Source organism: Ricinus communis, chromosome 9 (genome assembly GCF_019578655.1).
Source record: "Ricinus communis isolate WT05 ecotype wild-type chromosome 9, ASM1957865v1, whole genome shotgun sequence".
In the NCBI taxonomy this organism is placed as follows: Eukaryota; Viridiplantae; Streptophyta; class Magnoliopsida; order Malpighiales; family Euphorbiaceae; genus Ricinus; species Ricinus communis.
In genome coordinates, this window is record NC_063264.1 from 21,279,547 (window position 1) to 21,298,576 (window position 19,030).

At 35.4% G+C, this 19,030-nt stretch overlaps 2 non-coding genes across 2 annotated transcripts; both read right to left on the reverse strand.

Moving 5' to 3' along the window:
- Positions 1 to 16,193: 16,193 nt before the first annotated feature.
- LOC112535329 lies at positions 16,194 to 16,300 on the reverse strand. The gene has a single exon (XR_003079483.1). It is a non-coding gene; the product is annotated as a small nucleolar RNA R71 (small nucleolar RNA).
- Positions 16,301 to 18,538: 2,238 nt separating this feature from the next.
- On the reverse strand, positions 18,539 to 18,645 carry LOC112535323. Its single transcript, XR_003079477.1, has one exon. It is a non-coding gene; the product is annotated as a small nucleolar RNA R71 (small nucleolar RNA).
- Positions 18,646 to 19,030: the final 385 nt, after the last annotated feature.

The following is a 19,030-nucleotide window of genomic DNA, read 5'->3' on the forward strand; positions in this document are numbered from 1 at the left end:
TTCTCAGAAACTTCAATTTCTGGTATCTTGATAACATGGCTAGGATCATATCGATATCGTCAAAGCATAGAAACATGGAAAACATTATGTACTTGAGCTAACTCTAGGGGTAATGCAAGTCTATAGGCTAAAGGACCAACCCGCTCTAAAATCTCATACGGCCCGATATATCAAGGACTTAGTTTAGCTTGTTTACCAAATCGAAGGATACCCCTCCATGGTGATACTCTCAAGAAAACCTTATCCCCAACTTCATACTCAATTTCCCTTCTAGGTTTATCTGCATAGCTTTTCTGTCTATCTTGTGTGGCCTTGATACACTGCTTCGCAACTTGTATCTTGTCTACTGTTTCTTGAATAATTTCAGGACCTTCCAATTGTCTCAACCCTTCTACATCCCAACATATAGGGCTTCTACATTTTCTCCCATATAATGCCTCGTATGGTGGCATACCAATACTAGAATGAAAACTATTATTATAAGCAAATTCCATAAGTGGTACCTGTTCATCCCAATTTTTGCTATACTCTAATGCACAAACCCCTAACATGTCTTCAAAAGTTTAAATGGTTCTCTCAGATTGCCCATCTGTTTGTGGATGAAAAGCAGTACTGAAATGTAATCTAGTTCCCATTGCCACTTGTAAGCTCTTCCAGAAATGAGATGTAAACAGAGGATCCCTATATGAAACAATGGAGATAGGTACACCATGCAACCTAACAATTTCTTTCACACACAAGTTGGCTAGCTTATCCAATGAATCATTCTGTTGAATAGGTAAAAAGTGTGCTAATTTTGTTAACCTATCAACTATTACCCAAATAGCATCATTTCTCCTAAAAGTGCGAGGCAAACCAACAATAAAGTCCATAGTAATTCTTTCCCATTTCCACTCAGGTATAATTAAAGATTGTAATTTACCTGTAGGTGATTGATGTTCTGCGTTCACTTGTTGACAAGTTAGGCATTTAGCTACATATTCCGTAACTTCCCTTTTCATGCCTGACCACCAATAATGTGGCTTCAAATTGTTATACATTTTTGTATTCCCTGGGTGCATTGAATGGTAGGTACTAGATGCTCCTCTACTGACCACACACTCATTGGCATAATGCCCAGGTTTCCCACATCTATAACAAACTTGCACTCTCGGTCCCCAACACTGTCTTGAATGGATCCTTCCACAAGTGCCATAAACAGGTCTATATCCTCTACCAGTAAACCCAGAATTACCTCGCATGTTCGCTGATCCACCACTTCTACCCAAAGTTATACTACTTGGCCCTCTAAACTGATAACTGCCCCTTCCTCTAAAACTTTCTCGCTGACTTCCTGATCCTCCCCTAGGTGTAAATGAGGCACCTCTAGAGAAAGATGGAGTAAATGTCCCCATTATCTTCTTTTTCTTTGCTTCTAATATATTTCTTTCTAAGAATAATTTTTCTGCTCTTGTTGCAGCTTCCAATAAAGCAATAAAGGTAGGTGGTTGCACTGCCAACTTTTCACGTATCTCTAATCTCAAACCCCTCTCAAATCTATTTCTCTTCAGTTCATCAGTTGCCACTTCCTCTGGTGCATACCTAGATAACCTTGTAAATTGTAATTCATAGTCGGCAACAGACATCTCATTCTGTTTCAATTCAAGGAATTCAAGTTTCTTCCTCTCTTGATATATTGGTGGCATATACTTCATCTTGAACTCCTTTAAGAATTCTTCCCATGTCATGGTCAATGGTTGTGTCTGGCTACCTGGTACTATCTCCCACCAGTTTCTAGCATCCTTAAGAAATAATGAGGTTGCATACCTCACTTTTATTTGGGTCGTCGGTTGGGTATTAAATTGTGTAAACACACCTTTAACAGACTTTAGCCATTCCTCTGCTACAATTGGATCAGTTGTCCCCTCAAACTCTTTTCCTCCATGTTTTCTTAACTTTCCAAAGTTTGCATCCAATGCAGGTATGTTTAGTGGAGGTGGTGGTTGTTGTAGTTGAGCTAATCTTCTTAACTCTTCAACTATTTGCTGAGCATACCCTTCAACTCTTCCTTGTGACTGTTTATTTTCATGCATCTGTTCTTGTTCAATATGATGTGCATGAACTGACTCATGTGAACCTACTAGGCCAGTGGAGTGCTCATTCATGCCTATATCATTAACAAACTTTACAACAATAAATGGTTTGTGCATAATTACTATATGCTTGCATGTTATGCTCTTAATCCCCTCTATTCCCATCAATTCAATCACACAAGTATTTAACACATTGGAACATATTAAAAATTTCAACTCACTTTAACATATCACAACACATACACACCTTCATATAACATAACATAAACATAAATATAAGTACTCATACTTATGTCCCAACGGTCTAATCCCCGCTCTGATACCAAAAACTGTAGCACCCCAACTCAAACATCCAATTGTATAGCAATATATATATATAATTAACTTTATAAGCATAATTTACTACTTAGTTACAATATACATTCATACAATTTAAGTGGCATGACATACTTAATATATATAAGGAATATTTATACATTATTTTAATTCATACAAGTACCCAAAATGCCCCAATGCTTGAGATAACTCCTCTGGCCCACTTGATAATATTGACTGATGCAAAGAGAGCAATGCACAGCTAAGGCTATCTACAACTGCACTAACCTGAAAAAAAATTGCTAAGGAATGAGCTAGCGACTTAATAAGCATTTAATTTACTAAACTATAGTATATTAGGCTAGAATTATCAAGTCTTTATCAATACAGAAAAGCACTCAACTGACAATCACAAAATCAACCATTTTAATTATTCTCATAAACAAATAATTTCATCTCACATAATGCAAATCATCTCAAACTCAACCAAGTCAAATAATTCAATTCCACATTATTTCTATCAAATTAGGATCAGATGACTCATCCTCACATTTCCTCACATTTTCAAATTTCAGTAACCATTTGACAAGACTATCCGCCCGGCTCAGTCTTGCCATCTCACATACTCGGGTAGCTATCCGCCCGGCTCAGCTTTTCCAATCACATAATATCCATTCAAGAGTCATCAATCCTTAATCACAATCAATTCACTTCACAACACATCACAATCAATTCACTTTACAACAAGCCAAAAACATAACCAATATCAACTCAGTCAACCAAGAAATTATAAAGTAATCAAACAGCAGTTTCTACTCAATATACATAAAGTTTAGTCTATTAAATACTTACCAAAATTTATAGGATAACAAAGTAATCCTATTCTATTTCTCTTACCACTTCCTTGCCTTTGGATGAACCTATTCACATATTCAATAAAAATACAATTCAATCACAAGGCATAAATATACATATCTTTACTATCCACAAAACATCACATTTCAACAAAATAACATATATTCTAGATATTAATATGATGCATGAGATGAATGACAACAAATCAACATATTTGTTGATGAAGGCAGCTTGTAGGTACTGACTTAGAAATTACACCAAAACTTATGTAAAATTAATAAAAATCTCATCTTTTCCAGAATTACACTTCCATTTTTATAGAAACCATAGCAGAAAGAATCACTTCAAAATCATTGGTATAGAAATAGTTATGGCATTTTCTATACAGCTGCTCCAATTTCCATCTAAACAGAACAGCAAAGGTTTTCCTATTAAATGACCAGTCAAAAGAATAAATTTTCTGATGAAACTCTGCAGATAAAAATTTAACATTCTAAAGTTTCTATAGACACTAATTTTACTCAATTTGGACTTCTGTAGCTCAAGTTGTGAAACACACAATTAGCAACAAATTTCTGAATCCTAAGTCCGATTTCTGCTTAAAACAGTTTCGAGCAGGCCATATTAAATTCAACATATCTCACGTTATACTCAATCAAAAATTATGAAATTTTTCAGACATATACTAGATATATAAATGAACAACTTTCATGTTTAACTCTTTTCTTGGTTCAGCCTCTAAATGCCTCAAAATGTCAGCACAAAAACCAGGTCACTTGCTGAACCACAAACAGAGCAGCAGTAAATCGAACCTTATAAGTTCATACACACTCAACGATCTGCAAAACTATTTTACAGAGATATTCCTGAAACATATACCTACAACTTTCATGTTTGGAAATTTTCGAGATTAAGCCTCTAAGGTCACGAAATCAGAGGTGAAAAATTCTGCCCATAAATTTCAGCTTCAAGATCACAAGTTCAAGATCACAAGTAATAGCATGTTCACTCTTGATTAAGCAATTCCAAAACACATAATCATCAACAATTTCATATCGTTAATGCTATTTTACAGCAAAACCAAGAAATTAAAATTACTCACCTTTGTTTCCCTTGATTAAGAAAGCCCAAATCTTTCAAACTTAAAAGAAGAATTAGATTCTCACTTACTAAAAGTTTGTAGAGTTTGATTAGGAAATCAAGGTTTGAAGAAGAAAATGAGAAGAATGAGAGAGACAAAGAAGAAGAGAAAATAGGAAATGCATGTGTAGAAATGAAGAAATGAAGAGGTGGTAAATTGGTGTAAAAATAGGCAATTTTACAATTTAATCCTCTTTCTTTCTAACTTTCCAATTTAGTCCAAAATCATTACTTTTCAATTAAATCAATATGTAACTAAATAATTTATTTATCTACCACATAATATAATAAAATAGGTCATACATAATCATGATGCAAATGACATATTTAATGACATGCTAATGAATATTAATTATTAATAAAAAAATTAAATTTGTTTGTGACACGAATCTTTGAAGGAAAGAGGGAATGACAAGAATTTAGGCACTACCAAATTTTACAATTGAGGAGTTGCACCATTGGGGTCTCCTTTATTCCTTATTCCTCTAGGTATGAGAACTCTTAATGAGACAAGGATTACCATAACGAATCATGAGAATGCATTTGACAAGCTTGGTCGGTGGCATTGGGGCTCAACTTGATCATCAAGCAAGATGAGATGTAAAACCACACATGTAAGGGAGAAATCATGTTGCTTTCGATTAATCCAGGTATAATACAAGCGGGAATGCGAGTGTTTTGATGTATGGGACACATATAATGAAGTAATTTGGGGCGGAGTGTTATTATATAGGCCCACGTGAGTTTTCTCTCTCTGGCTCATAAAATTTGGGACCACGAGAATTATTAAACAGTCAACTCTTCTTTAGTTTTTGAATTGGCTTTAGTTTATTCATCTTTTTTACTTTATATATTCATATTTAGCTTCTAGTTTCTTCTTCTTATGGAATAAGGGCTTTCGCACTATGGAAACCGCATGCAACTGAATATTTAAGGCTAGTGAGCATATTATTCCAATCTTCTACCTTGTGGGAACTCAAGCTATAGGTTCGTTGAAGAACTTTGCAGATTTATCAACACTCGTACTAGTGAACATAAACTTATCGCTCACGTTCTTTCTTTATTTTGTGTTCTTTGTCTACCCTTATATTTGAATCAATTCGATTAGACCCCTACGCTTAGCCGTGCGGAAGAGAATAAAGAATTCGTGATTTCTTTTCTTATCAGATCTAAAATTCTACTTATGTTCTCATTTTGTTTATTTCTTTTGTGCCTCTATTTCTAATCTCTGTCTGGTACGATGGTTTGGTTTTATTTGGGTAGCATAGACATGAGTGTTTAGTGAAAGCACATGGAAGTGACAATCATAGGCACTGATCTAATGCTCAAACAAATACGAAGAAAGAGAATTAGTTGATCGAGTACGGATATCATTCTCGATCTGATTGCAGACAAATATTTTGATGGAAGGACGAAATGACGAGAATGGAGGCAAGCCCAAATATTCCAATTTAGGATCTGCTCCATTGGGATCTCCATCATTCCTCTAGGCATAAGTACTCTTGATGACACACGGATTAGTGTAAGGAATCACGTGAATGCAATTGACAAGTTTGACTAGTGGCATTGGGGCTTAACTTGATGATCAAGCAGGATGAGACATAAATCCACATGCATAAGGGGGAAATCATGTTATTTTCATTTAATCTAATCGCAATACAAGCGAGAATCCGAATGTTTTGATGTTTGGGAACATTGAATAATGTAATTTGTGTCAGCTTTTTATTAGGTAGGGTCACACGAATCTACCCTTATTTTTGTTAAGCTAGCTTAGAAAATTTTGGACTACGAGAGTTGTGGACCAGTCAACTCTGGTTCTTGATTTGACTTTAGATTATTCATCTTTCTTTATTTAAATATTCATATTTAGCTTCAAGTTTCTTCCTCGTATGGAGTGGGGTCTTTCACATTATGAAAACCGCATGCAACCGAATACTTGATGCTAGTGAGCATATTATTTCAATTTTTTACGTTGTGGGAAATCAAGTTATGGGTTCTTTTAAGAACTTTATAGACTTATCAACACTCATGCTAGCTGGTGCTTCGCTAAACACGACTAACAATCCACATGCAAGTGCACCTATCAAATGTAATCTAGCTATGGCAAGTATCAATGTCGTATCCCAAGGGAACTGAGAAGCTACTGCTACTACGCTATTCCTATTACCTTATTGATCAAAAGATGGTGAAGATCATTAACTAAAAATGATTGAGAATGAAAGTTTGAAAAAGACAATGAGATGAGTTAACCCAATTAGGGGTCCTTTTAGCTAGCCGGCTTAAAAATAATAAATTATGAATCGATTGATTAAGAATTACGATATGTGGATAATTTCTTAAATGAATTGGCCTCTCTCTCGAGTTAACCAATTCCTAAACCTAAAGATCTAAAGTTGTAATCTCCTCCTAACAATTGATTTTAAAATAGCATTAATCTCTAAATTACCTCTAATAAGAATGTCTAGCTCTTATTCCAGTAGTGTTATTACAATTATCTCTAAGATGCAAATCACTTAATCACACAAGCAGTTGCCCAAACTCAATTGAATTTCTCAATTACAAAGGAGTTCTCAAATTGATTCAACAATGAAGAAGAAACAATAGATTGTATTATACTCGAATGAAAACTACAATCTTAAATCAACAATCCAATCAATTAAGCACAAAACAAGCCTAGTATAGCTAAAGATCACCCTTAAATAGGTTTAATAAGATTAGTTACACATGTTCAGGATTAAACTAATACAAGAATCAAATACAAAGTAAACAAGAATCCAAAAGAACATGAACACCCTTTTTTCAAATGGTGGAAATTCTATTCCCTTTTGAATAACTCTGGATCCAATCTCTACAGCTCAATACCTCTTTCTTCTTTCCTTTGAATCTTCAATCTAATCCTCAAGAACAGCTATCTGGATGATGTTAAAGTGGAATTTGTCTCTATTTTCCTCTTCTTGATCGTCTGGAATCCCTTAAAGTCTGTCTTGAATACCCTAAAGTTCTCCCTCTCAAGAATCCTTCGATTATATATCCTTTTCTCTTTCTTTTCTTTTCTTTTAAATTAGGTTTTGGAATCCAGCACGGCTTGGATTTGGGCTGTGCTGGTCCATGCCGCGTTCATCTAAAAGTGTACATCTGGCCTTCTTCAGCACGACTTGGATTTAGGTTGTGCTGCTCAGTACGGGCATGCTCCTAGGTCGTGTCACTCTCAAAAATCGTGTTAGAAATCGCTTCTTCTCGTCATAAGTAACGCATTTTAGCAGGCTCTCTGACCCTAAAGATTCTCCTCTGCACGAGCGCATTGGCAGGGCGTGTTGAAAAGTCTAACGCGCTCGATTCGTCCATTTCTTTCCGATTTTTGTCCAATTTCTCTCTAACTTTGATGATGTACCTAGAAAAACACCTGAGACATAAAAGAAACTAAAACAGGGTGATTCTAATACAAGAACTCATAATTTGCCCTAAAAATAACTTAAAATCAAGCATGCAAACATGTGTAATATCAAGGATATCAAATCACTCCACACTTAAGCTTTTGCTTGTCCTCAAGCAGTCAATTGTTTAGATTATAAACATGCAATCAACCCTCCTTAAAGTTCATGCATTGGATTACAATGAAGCAATATTCAATCTATCCCAAATTGAAACTCAACCAAAAACTAAACTAGCAATCTAAACACGAGCAATTATCATGTTAGTGTATGAAGAAATTAAATAATACATTCACCATCAAATATTCAAGAAACCATATGCCTCACAAGGGATCACTCTATGCACTTAGTGTTTAAAAGGTAGTCATCAATCCCTTAAAGCAATTATATTCAACTTACTTACCATAGGCTTGCTTATAAATCCCATCTTCGCTACTGCAAATAATCAATCAAATATCACAACTAAAGGGTCTTCACAAGAGTAGTAATGAGGCTTAGGTTTAGGTATGGAAATTCGGAAGTAAGGTGTAAATAATTTCTGGACTTTTGTAATGCCTTACCCACATTTTTAGCTCAAAAAGGACTAAATGCCAAACAAAGATAATTAAATTCACTAAAGTTCCCAAGTCTCTAAGACAAGATGCTCAAAAAGTGAAAAACAATGATGAATAATAAATAAAGAACTAGTTTTTTTTTAAGAAGAAACAATAGAATAGAATTACTTTGGATTGAAGGAAGCATCAACACCAAAATTTTAAAGGACTTAGTGAATTCAAAGTATAATAAAACCGGTATTTTAGCCAACAACTCAATGAACACATTGAAAAAAATTCCAGAAATAGGGTAGGGATCAACAAACGAAAGGCTTAACAAATTATGACGATAAAGCATAATGGTACAAATGAAGAAAGTGGACAGGCTCAAACTTGGCAAACTAATGGAAAATATTCACAGGTTGGCTTTTTGTTACAATGGTGAATCCTTAGTGCCCTTATCATTTTTCATAAAATTTGATTGTTCATGTGACCTCAATAAGCATTACCGAGCAAGTTCTAGAAATAAGAAGAATACAATGCACACTCAAAGAAGAAAAAAGGAGCATTTATGATGTATGCTCAATTAGGTTTAAAAACTCACAATTTAAGTGTGTACATTTGCATAAGGTGTCCAAATACCATCAATCAAATCATCATTTAAACAATTCATACACAAAACACAACAAGTAATCAAATTCAAATCAATTAACTTGAAGACTGGTCAAGTAACACTGGTTTAACCCGGCCACTATGATAAACTAAAAATTAATAATATTCCAAAAGCAACAAACAACAAGGAGGAAAAACCACATGCTCATAATCACAACTATCAACCTTTCGAAGATAAACATAAAGCTAATAGACATCCTAATTATACTAAATATATACATCATCAATAATACAATACATAACAATTGGAAAACATAAGAAAAAGAAAAGCCAAAACAACAGCTTACCTACCCCACAATTGAAGGACACACTGTCCATAGTGTATAAAGGAGTTGGGAAGCAACATATAAGTATAAAAAGTTAAGCTTAGTGAGCATACTATTTTAGTTTTCTACCTTGTGGGAAATCAAGTTATTGGTTCTTTCAAGAACTTTGCAGACTTATAAAGAGTCGCACTAGCGATCCTAGACTTATCGCTCATGTCCTTCCTTTGTTTTGTGGTCTTTGTCTACCATTGTATTTAGATCAATTCGATTTGATACTTACACTTAGCCATGGAAGAGAATAAACAACTTGCGATTTCTTTCCTTATCATATACGAAATCCTACTAGGTTCTCATATGTTCATTTCTTTTATTGTCTCTTTCTAATCAATGTCTAGTATGATAGTTTGGTTTTATTTGGCGAGTATAAACACGAGAGTTGAGTTAAAGCGCATGGAAGAGGCAACCTGATGTGAATCCAATAGGCATAATTAAAGCTTACAAATTGCATGAGGTTTTATGTTTGACAAGATTATTTGGAAGAAATCAATTTTTCTATTTAGGCAATTTAATGCAATTCTAATATTAGATGCCTTAGTGGGAGATCAAATTCTGAAAGAAGATACGGATATACAAGACTGGTGGATTTGAGGCGTGATATAATGGGTAAATGCAAGTAAATATCAAAGCCCAAGCTTGGCCAAGCCTTGCATGACCATTTAGGCTTGTATTTAGGCTTAAACAAGCCATGACACACTTTAGGCTTGAGAAGAAAGGGGGCATACGAATTTTCCAAAAAAGGAAGCTCTAGAAGGTGCCACTTTAGTGCTTCCTTGACCTAATAGAACATCTACACCAAAGAGGAAACAATGGGCATTTCTTATTTAGTTATTTAGGAATATATCTTGATTGATTTAGTCACATCTTTATTGATTATGATTGACTAAATCAATCAAGCTTCCTATTTTGTTATTTTGGAAGTCTTTTATTATATTCTTTTAGAATAAACTTATATTATTCCCTAATTAAGCATAGTTCCTTATTTTGTTATTTAGGAAAACTTCTATTTAGGATATACTTTAGTTTATTCCTAATTAGTTTATTTCATTTATGCAAATAGGAAATTAAGTTATGTCTTTATCTATTTAAACCCTATCTAGCCGAATGGCACAAGGGATTGATCATTGTGGAAATAAAATTATTGTGAGATTATTCTTACTTGGTTGTTTTTAGAACTTTTAGAACTTTCAAGAACTTGTTCTTGTGGAGCTGATTTTGACTTATCACTCACCTTCTACCATTTCTTGAGTGTGGTGTCAACCGTTATTCTAATACTAAGGTTCGAGATACAAGTTGTAAAGGTCAAGGTTCATCAAAGATCGGATTTAGCTTTCTTGGGAATCTTTTTACTAATTCTGCATGTTGGGTCTTGTCATAGGTTGCCAAGGTTCTCATTATAACCATAGGCACTGATCCAATGCTTGGACAAATGCAAAGAAAGAGAATTAGTTGATGAAGTATTGATATCATTCTCCAAATGATCCTGCACAATTCTTTTCGGGGAGAGAGTGAACACCGAGAATCCAGGCATGCCTAGATATTCTGATCTAGGATTTGCTCTATTGGGGCTTAGCTTGATGATCAAGCAGGATGAGCCGTAAATCAACATGCGTAAGGGAGAAATTATATTATTTTCAATTAATCCAAGCATAATGCATATGGGAATGCGAGCATTTTGATGTTTGGGATGCATATAAGGAAGTAATTTGGGTCGGACTGTTGTTAGGTAGGCCCACATGAATTTTCTCTTATTTTCGTTAAGTTGGCTTATAAAATTTAGGACTATGAAAGTTGTTGACCAGTCAACTCCTCTTTAGTTCATGATTTGATTTTAGTATTTATCATTCTTTATTTATTTATTCGTATTTAGCTTCTCATTTCTTCTTCTTATGGAATGAGGTTTTTCGCGCTATAGAAACCGCATGCAACTGAATACCTGAGGCAGATAAGCATATTATTTCAGTTTTCTACCTTGTAAAAATCAAGTTATGGGTTCTTTCAAGAACTTTACAGACTTATCCAGATCGTGCTAATGAACATAGACTTATTGCTCACATCTTTCCTTTCTTTTTTATTCTTTGTCTGCCCTTGTGTTTCAATCAATTCAATTTGATCTTACGCTTAGTCATATGGAAGAGAATAAAGAACTTGTGATTTCTTTCCATATCGAATATGAATTCATGCCTATGTTCTCATTTTGGTCGTTTCTTTTATGCTTCTCTTTCTAATATTTGTCTAGTATGATGGTTTGGTTTTATTTGAAGAGCATAAACATGAGTGTTGAGTTAAAGTGCATGGAAGCGGCAATCATATGCATTGATCCAATGCTTAGACAACTATGAAGAAAGAAAATTAGTTCATGGAATATTGATATCATTTTTTTGAATGATCACAGATGATTCTTTTAGAGGAATGAGGGAACGGTAAGAATCACAGCATGCCCTAATATTGTGATCTAGGAATCGCACTATTAGAATCTCTATTATTCCTTATTCCTCTATGCTCGAGGAGTCCTTATTACATAAGGATTGGCATAAGGAATCATGGGAAGGCAATTGACAAGCATGATCAATAGGATTGCGATTTAGTTTGATGATCATTCCGGACAAGATGTAAATCCACGGGTGTAAGGGAGAAATTATATTGTTTTCAATTAATTCAAGCATAATACAAGTGGTAATGCGAGAATTTTGATGTTTGGGACGCATATAATGAACTAATTTGGATCAGAGTGTTATTAGATCGGCCCACACAAATGTTTCATTCTTTTTATTAAGTTGGCTCATAAAATTCAGGGTTACAAGTGTTGTTTACTAGTTAACTCCTCTCCTGTCATGATTTCACTTTATCTACAATTGGGATATGAGCATTTTGATGTTTGGGATGCATATAATGAAGTAATTTGGTTCGGAGTGTTATTAGGTAGAGCCACGCGAATTATCCCTTGTTTTTGTTACGCTGGCTCTTAAAATTTAGAACTACGAGAGTTATTGACCAGTCAACTCCTCTCTAGTTCTTGATTTGACTTTAGTTTATTCATCTTTCTATATTTATTTATTCATATTTAGTTTCTAGTTTCTTTTTCTTATCGAATGAGGGCTCTCACACTATAAAAACTGTATGCAATTGAATACTTGAGGCTAGTGAGCATAATATTTCAATTTTCTGCCTTAGGGGAAATCAAATTATGGGTTCTTTTAAGAACTTTGCAGACTTATCAACACTCGCGCTAACGAACATAGACTTAATGCTCACGTCCATGTATGCGTTTGATATTTGTGCGCCATATAATGAAATAAATTGGGTTTGAGTGTGATTAGGTACGCCCACACGAATTTCACCTTGTTTTCATTATGGAATCATAGGAACGTAATTGATAACCTTCACCGGTATCAGTGGATCATGACTAAGTAGGACGAGAGCAAATCCATGCGCATGATGGAGAAATCATATTGCTTTTGATTAATCCAAGCGGGAATGCATACATTTTGATATTTGTGACACAAATGATGAAGTATTTTGCCCGGAGTGTTATTAGGTAGACCCACGTGAATTTTTCTTTTTTCTTTTTCATTAAGCTGGCTCATAAAATTTGGGACTATGAGAATTGTCGGCCAATCAACTCCTCTCTGGTTCTTTATTTTACTTTAGTTTATTCATCTTACTTGATTTATTTATTCATATTTAGCTTATAATTTCTTCTTCTTATGAACTAAGGGCTTTTGCACTATGAAAACCGCATGCGACCAAATGTTTGAGGCTAGTGAGCATATCATTTCAATATTATTTCAAAGAATTAAGTTATGGGTTCTTTCAACAAATTTGTGGACTTATGAAGACTCACACTAGCGAAACTAGACTTATCGCTCACGTCCTTCCTTTCTTTTGTGTTCTTTGTCTACCATTGTGTTTAAATCAATTTGATTTGATTCTTACGCTGAGCCATGGAAGAGAATACAGAATTGGCAATTTCTTTCCTTATTGAATACAAAATCCTACCTATGTTCTCATTTGTTCATCTGCTAGCACGATAAATCTACGTTTGCTATCATGAGTCTGAATTCGTCTACAAAGTTCTTGTACGAACCCAAAACTTGATCTCCCACAAGGTAGAAACAAAAATAATATGTTCACTTGTCTCAAGTATTCTATTGCATGCAGTTTCTATAGTGCAAAAGCCCTCATTCCATAAGAATAAGAAACTAGAAGCTAAATATGAATAAAAAAATAAAGAACGATGAATAAACTAAAATCAAATCATGGACCAGAGAGGAGTTGACTAGTCAACAACTCTTCTAGTCCCAAATTTTATGAGCCAACTTTATGAAACCAAGAGCAAATTCGCATGGGCCTACCTAATAATACTCTGACCTAAAATTACTTCACTAAATGCATTCCAAACATCAAAATGCTTGCATTCCCACTTTTATTATGCTTGATTAATTGAAAACAATAGGATTTCTCCCAATCGTGCAAATCCTGAATCTAAATATTTGGGCATGCTTCGATACTTGGCGTTCCATCTTTTCTACAAAAAATTCCTCTGTGATCATTCGGAGAATGATATTAATACTTGATCAACTAATTTTCTTTCTTTACTTTTGTTTAAGCTTTGGATCGGTGCCTATGATTACCACTTCCATGTGCTTTAACTCAACACTCATGTTTAGTCCTTGATATAACACATGTTTGCATGCTTGATTTTGAGTTGTTTTTAGGGCAAATTATATGTTATTATATTAGAATCATCCTATTTTAGTTTCCTTTGTGTCTCAAGTGTTTTTCTAGGTATATCATCAAAGTTAGAAAGAAATCGAACTAAAACCGGGAAGAAACAAACAAATCGGGCGTGTTAGACTGTTCAACACGCCCTGCCCACACGGCCGTGCTGAGGAGCACGGTTGGGGTTAGAGGGCGTGCTGAAATTCCTTACCCATGGTGAGAAGAAATGATATGCAACATAGTTTCTGAGAGTGGCATAGCCTAGAAGCATGCCCGTGCTAACCAGCACGGCCCAAATCCAAGTCGTGCTAAAGAAGGCCAGATGTACAATTTTAGCTTAACACGGTACGGATCCAAGCCGTGCTGGTCAGCACGGCCCAAATCCAAGCCGTATTGGATCCCGAAACCTTATTTAAAAGAAAAGAAAAAGAAAGAGAAAGGGGATTCTAGAGAGAGAATTTTGGGGTATTCAAGATAGACTTTGAGAGCAATCTTCCAGACGATCAAGAAGAGAAAACAGAGATGAATTTCACTTCAACATCATCAAGATAGTTGTTCTTGAGGATTGGATTGAAGATTCAAAGAAAACAAGGAGATCTTGAGCTGCAGAGATTGGACTCAGAGTTATTCTAGAGGGGATAACATTTCCACCATTTGAGAAAAGGGTGTACATGTTCTTTTCAATTCTTGTTTACTTTGTATTTGATTCTTGTAATAATTTAATAATGAATATCTATAACTAACCTTATTATACCTATTTGGGGGTGATCTTTAGCTATGCTAGGCTTGTTTTATGCTTAATTAATTGAATTGTTAATTTAAGATTGTAGTTTTCATTCAAGTATAATAAAATATATTGTTTCTTCTTCATTGTTTAATCAATTTCTGAACTCCTTTGTAATTGAGAAATTCAATTGAATTTGGACAACTGCTTATGTGATTAAGTGATTTGCATCTTAGAGATAAGTGTAATAACTTACTGGAATAAGAATTAGACATTCTTATTAGTGGTAATTTAGAGATTAATACTATTCTAAAATCAATTGTTAGGAAGAGATTCCAACTTTAGATCTTTAGGATTAGGAATTGGTTAACTCGAGAGAGAGGCCAATTCATTTAAGAAATTATCCACATACAACAATTCTTAATAATTGTTATTGTTTTTAAGCCGGCTAGCTAAAGGGATCCGCAATTGGGTTAGCTTATCTCATTGTCTTTTTCAAACTTTCATTCTCTTTGTTAAAATTTAGTTTTCATTTGCATTCTAAATCATTTATAGTTAATGATCTTCATCACCTTTTGATCGGTTAGATAATAGGAATAGCATAGTAGCAGTAGCTTCTCAGTTCCCATGGGATACGACATTGATACTTGCCATAGCTAGATTACATTCCATAGGTGCATAAGCCTGTAGATTGTTAGTCGTGTTTAGCACGCATCAAGTACCAGGAGCCTGTTTTGAGAAATATTATGAACTTGTTCTTATTAATTTAAGCATATATTATTTGTTCTTTATTTGTTTTTATTTGATTCTATTCTTTTATTCATTTGTGTTGTTGATTATTCATTTTTTCAGGTAGTGTATGACCAAGAGATCTAATCCTGATCTAGTAGACCCTCTACTAGAACCAGAGCGATCCTCCAGGCAGTTGATGAAGCAGTTGAACATAGAGGAGGAAGAGATTCAGGTTGGAAAAGCTGTAGATGAGAGTGAACCGGAAGAAACTACAGTAGAGATGGAAGACAACAACGACAATAATGAGAATAACCAGACGATGTATGATTTTGTGAGACCATCGCTGGAGGCGACGCGAACATGCATTACGAGACTGGCTGTCGCCGCCAATAATTTTGAAATATAACCTAATGTGATTCATATGGTGTAGCAAATGGTTCAGTTTGGAGGCTTGCTAGATGAGGATCCTAACATGCATATAGCAAGTTTTTCATAGAGATTTATGACACCATCAAGATTAGTGGGACAACGGACAATGCAATTCATCTTTACTTATTTCCATTTTCTTTGAGGGATAAAGCAAAGCGGATTCGCTACCTCCAAACACTATCACTACTTGGGATTCTTTGGCAAAGAAATTTATGTTTAAGTACTTTCCTCTCTCTAAAATAGCTAAACTTAGAAATGACATATCTTCTTTTGTGTAGTTTGATGATGAGTCGATGTATGACACTTGGGAGAGGTACAAGGACCTACTGCAATGTTGTCCACACTATGGACTACCAATCTGGTTATAGGTATAAACTTTTTATAATGGTTTGAATTTGGCTACTAAGCAAATGGTAGATACAGCTGCAGGTGGTTCTTTGAGCAACAAGACACCATAGCGAGCCTAAAGCTTGATAGAGGAGATGGCCACATGTAATTACTAGTGGCATACTACTAGGAGCAAGACAGGACGTCAAGGGAGTGTTCACCAGTTGGATGCCACTGCAGCCTAGGCGGGTCAAGTGGAGTTATTATACAAGAAAATTGATAAAATCCAAATGCCTGTCCAAGTAGCTCAAGCAGGTTGTAAGTTTTGTGGTGGCCTGCATTTTAGTAGGAACTGTATGTCAGGAGGTATGTTTGCTTCTTCTTCATCTAACCTTGAGTAGGTAGACTACATGGGTAGTCAGCCTAGGCAGCAGAATAACCCGTATAGCAACACTTATAATCCAGGATGGAGAAATCATCTGAACTTCGGATGGAGGAACAACAACTAGGGGCCACCAGTGTTTCACCATTATGTCAACAATGTTATGAGAACATTTTCTTAGTTTATCTTTTTGACATTTTCTTGGTTTATTTTATGTTTTTGACATTTTCTTCATTTTCATTTAATTTTTGAGTTTTATATGCCATTTGAGTGTTTTGAGATATGTGGAAGGTAACTTGGATGCTTAACTATTGAAATTGTAGGAAATTGCGTTTGAAAAAGTGCTGGAAATGAATTCTGGGTTTTAGCACTGTCTTGGCAGTTCAGCATGCCTCGGGAGCACACCCCTACTTATCAACACAGGTATGTTGTGGGCAACCAAACCATGTTGAGAGAAAAATTGGACTTCATCACGTTTTCTGAGAGTCATATAGGTTGTGAACACGTTCGTGTCACGCAACACGCCCGCATTGGGGGCACTGACACCGTGTTGAGAAAAAATAAGAATTCAACACGGTTTTCGAGACTTATACGTGCTGTAGGAATGGGCGTGCTGATCAGCACGGCCTAGAATCAAATTGTGCTGACTGACACAATTGTGTCAGTCAGCACGGCCTAGAACACGGACGTGTTGACTTCAGTGCCTATATAAGCCGCGTCATATCACATGTTCAAATTTTTTGCTCTTTTCTCTCTTCGAGCGTATAGTCCGATATCCTCTCCCTGTTTGCCTTCAAATTTCAAGTGTTTTTCGGCAAATCATGTAAGTTTCTTCCCTTAACCTTGTTAAATACTCCATTTTGGTATGTGATTCTACTCCTTTCTTTAATTTTTTTAGTTATTTTTATAATTTTTGGTATTGTTTCTTATTTCCATCAATCTTCTTGTTAATTTTCCTATTTCATTAAATTCGTCACTTTTATTGATTTTTATTTGCTGTTTCATTGAATTTCTTGCTGTTCTTTTAATTTTAAGTTGCTATTGTTGCTTTATTCTACTTTATTCATTACCTATTGTTCATATTTTTTATTTCTTTTTTTCTACCTTTGAATTGCCCTATTGCTACTGTTTTATATATTAGAAATTGATGGATTGTGAGCTGGTTTAGTGAATTAGTAATTATGCTGCTGAATTGGAAATTAACTAATGCAACTGTGTTGAGAATGCATAATGCAAATGTTATGCTGCTTGTGTTATGCTACTATGATATTATGCTTTATCATCCCTGGCAACGGCGCCAAAAACTTGATGCGTGCTACTTGTGTTAGCTACAATCTAAGGCAGTGTATCTATCGATGCAGTCTAGCACTAATGGCGAGTATCAAGGTCGTATTCCTCGGTAAAGTGAAAGCCCAGAGTTACTCCTTTGTTCTTTGTTATATTAACCTAAAATTAGCAATAAATAATTTCTAAACTAACTAATAGCTACAAGCTAAGTTCTAAGGGAGATAGAAGAGTAATTGATAAAGAAAATAACCAAGACAAGAAAGCAAACCCAAAGGGAACCTAAACTAGTTGGCAATCAAACAAAAGATAAAGGATTGGTGAGTCTAATTATGCTACCCGTGGACAAATTCTTAACCGAATCTGGTTTCTCTCTCGAGATAACCGAATTCCTAAACCTAATAACCTAAAGTTGGAATCTCTTCCTAACGATTGATTCTTAAATTAGCATTAAGCTTTAGGCTGAGATTGTTTCCATTTTCCTTGAGGGACAGAGCAAAGAGATGGCTGCAATCTCTTCCACAACAGACGATCACTACCTGGAAGGCGTTGGCTGAAAAATTTTTATATAAGTATTTTCCTCCCGCTAAAATTGCTAAACTTAGAAATGACATATCTTCTTTTGTGCAGTTTGATGATGAAAGCATGTACGATGCATGGGAGAGGTTTAAGGATCTTTTGAGATGCTGCCCACATCACAGATTGCCAGTGTGGATGCAGGTTCAGACCTTCTACAGCGGGTTGAACCTTGCAACGAGGCAGATGGTGGATGCTGCAGCAGTTGGGGCACTAAATAGTAAGGCCGGCGGGCTCGGGAACTGATAGAGGAAATGGCCATGAACAACTATCGTTGGCAATCCTCTAGAGCCGACCAGGAAGACAGGGAGTGGTCAACCAAGTGGACTCTACAAGTAACCTTGGCGGCTCAAGTGGAGCTTCTAGCCAAGAAGATCGACCAACTCAGGATGCGGTTCATGCAAATAACGTTGGCTGCGAAGTTTTGTGGTGGCCCGCATTCGGTCTGTTGTCTGCGGGAGGTATGTTTGCTTCATCCTCTACTACTTTTCCATCTAATTCTGCTATGTCTTC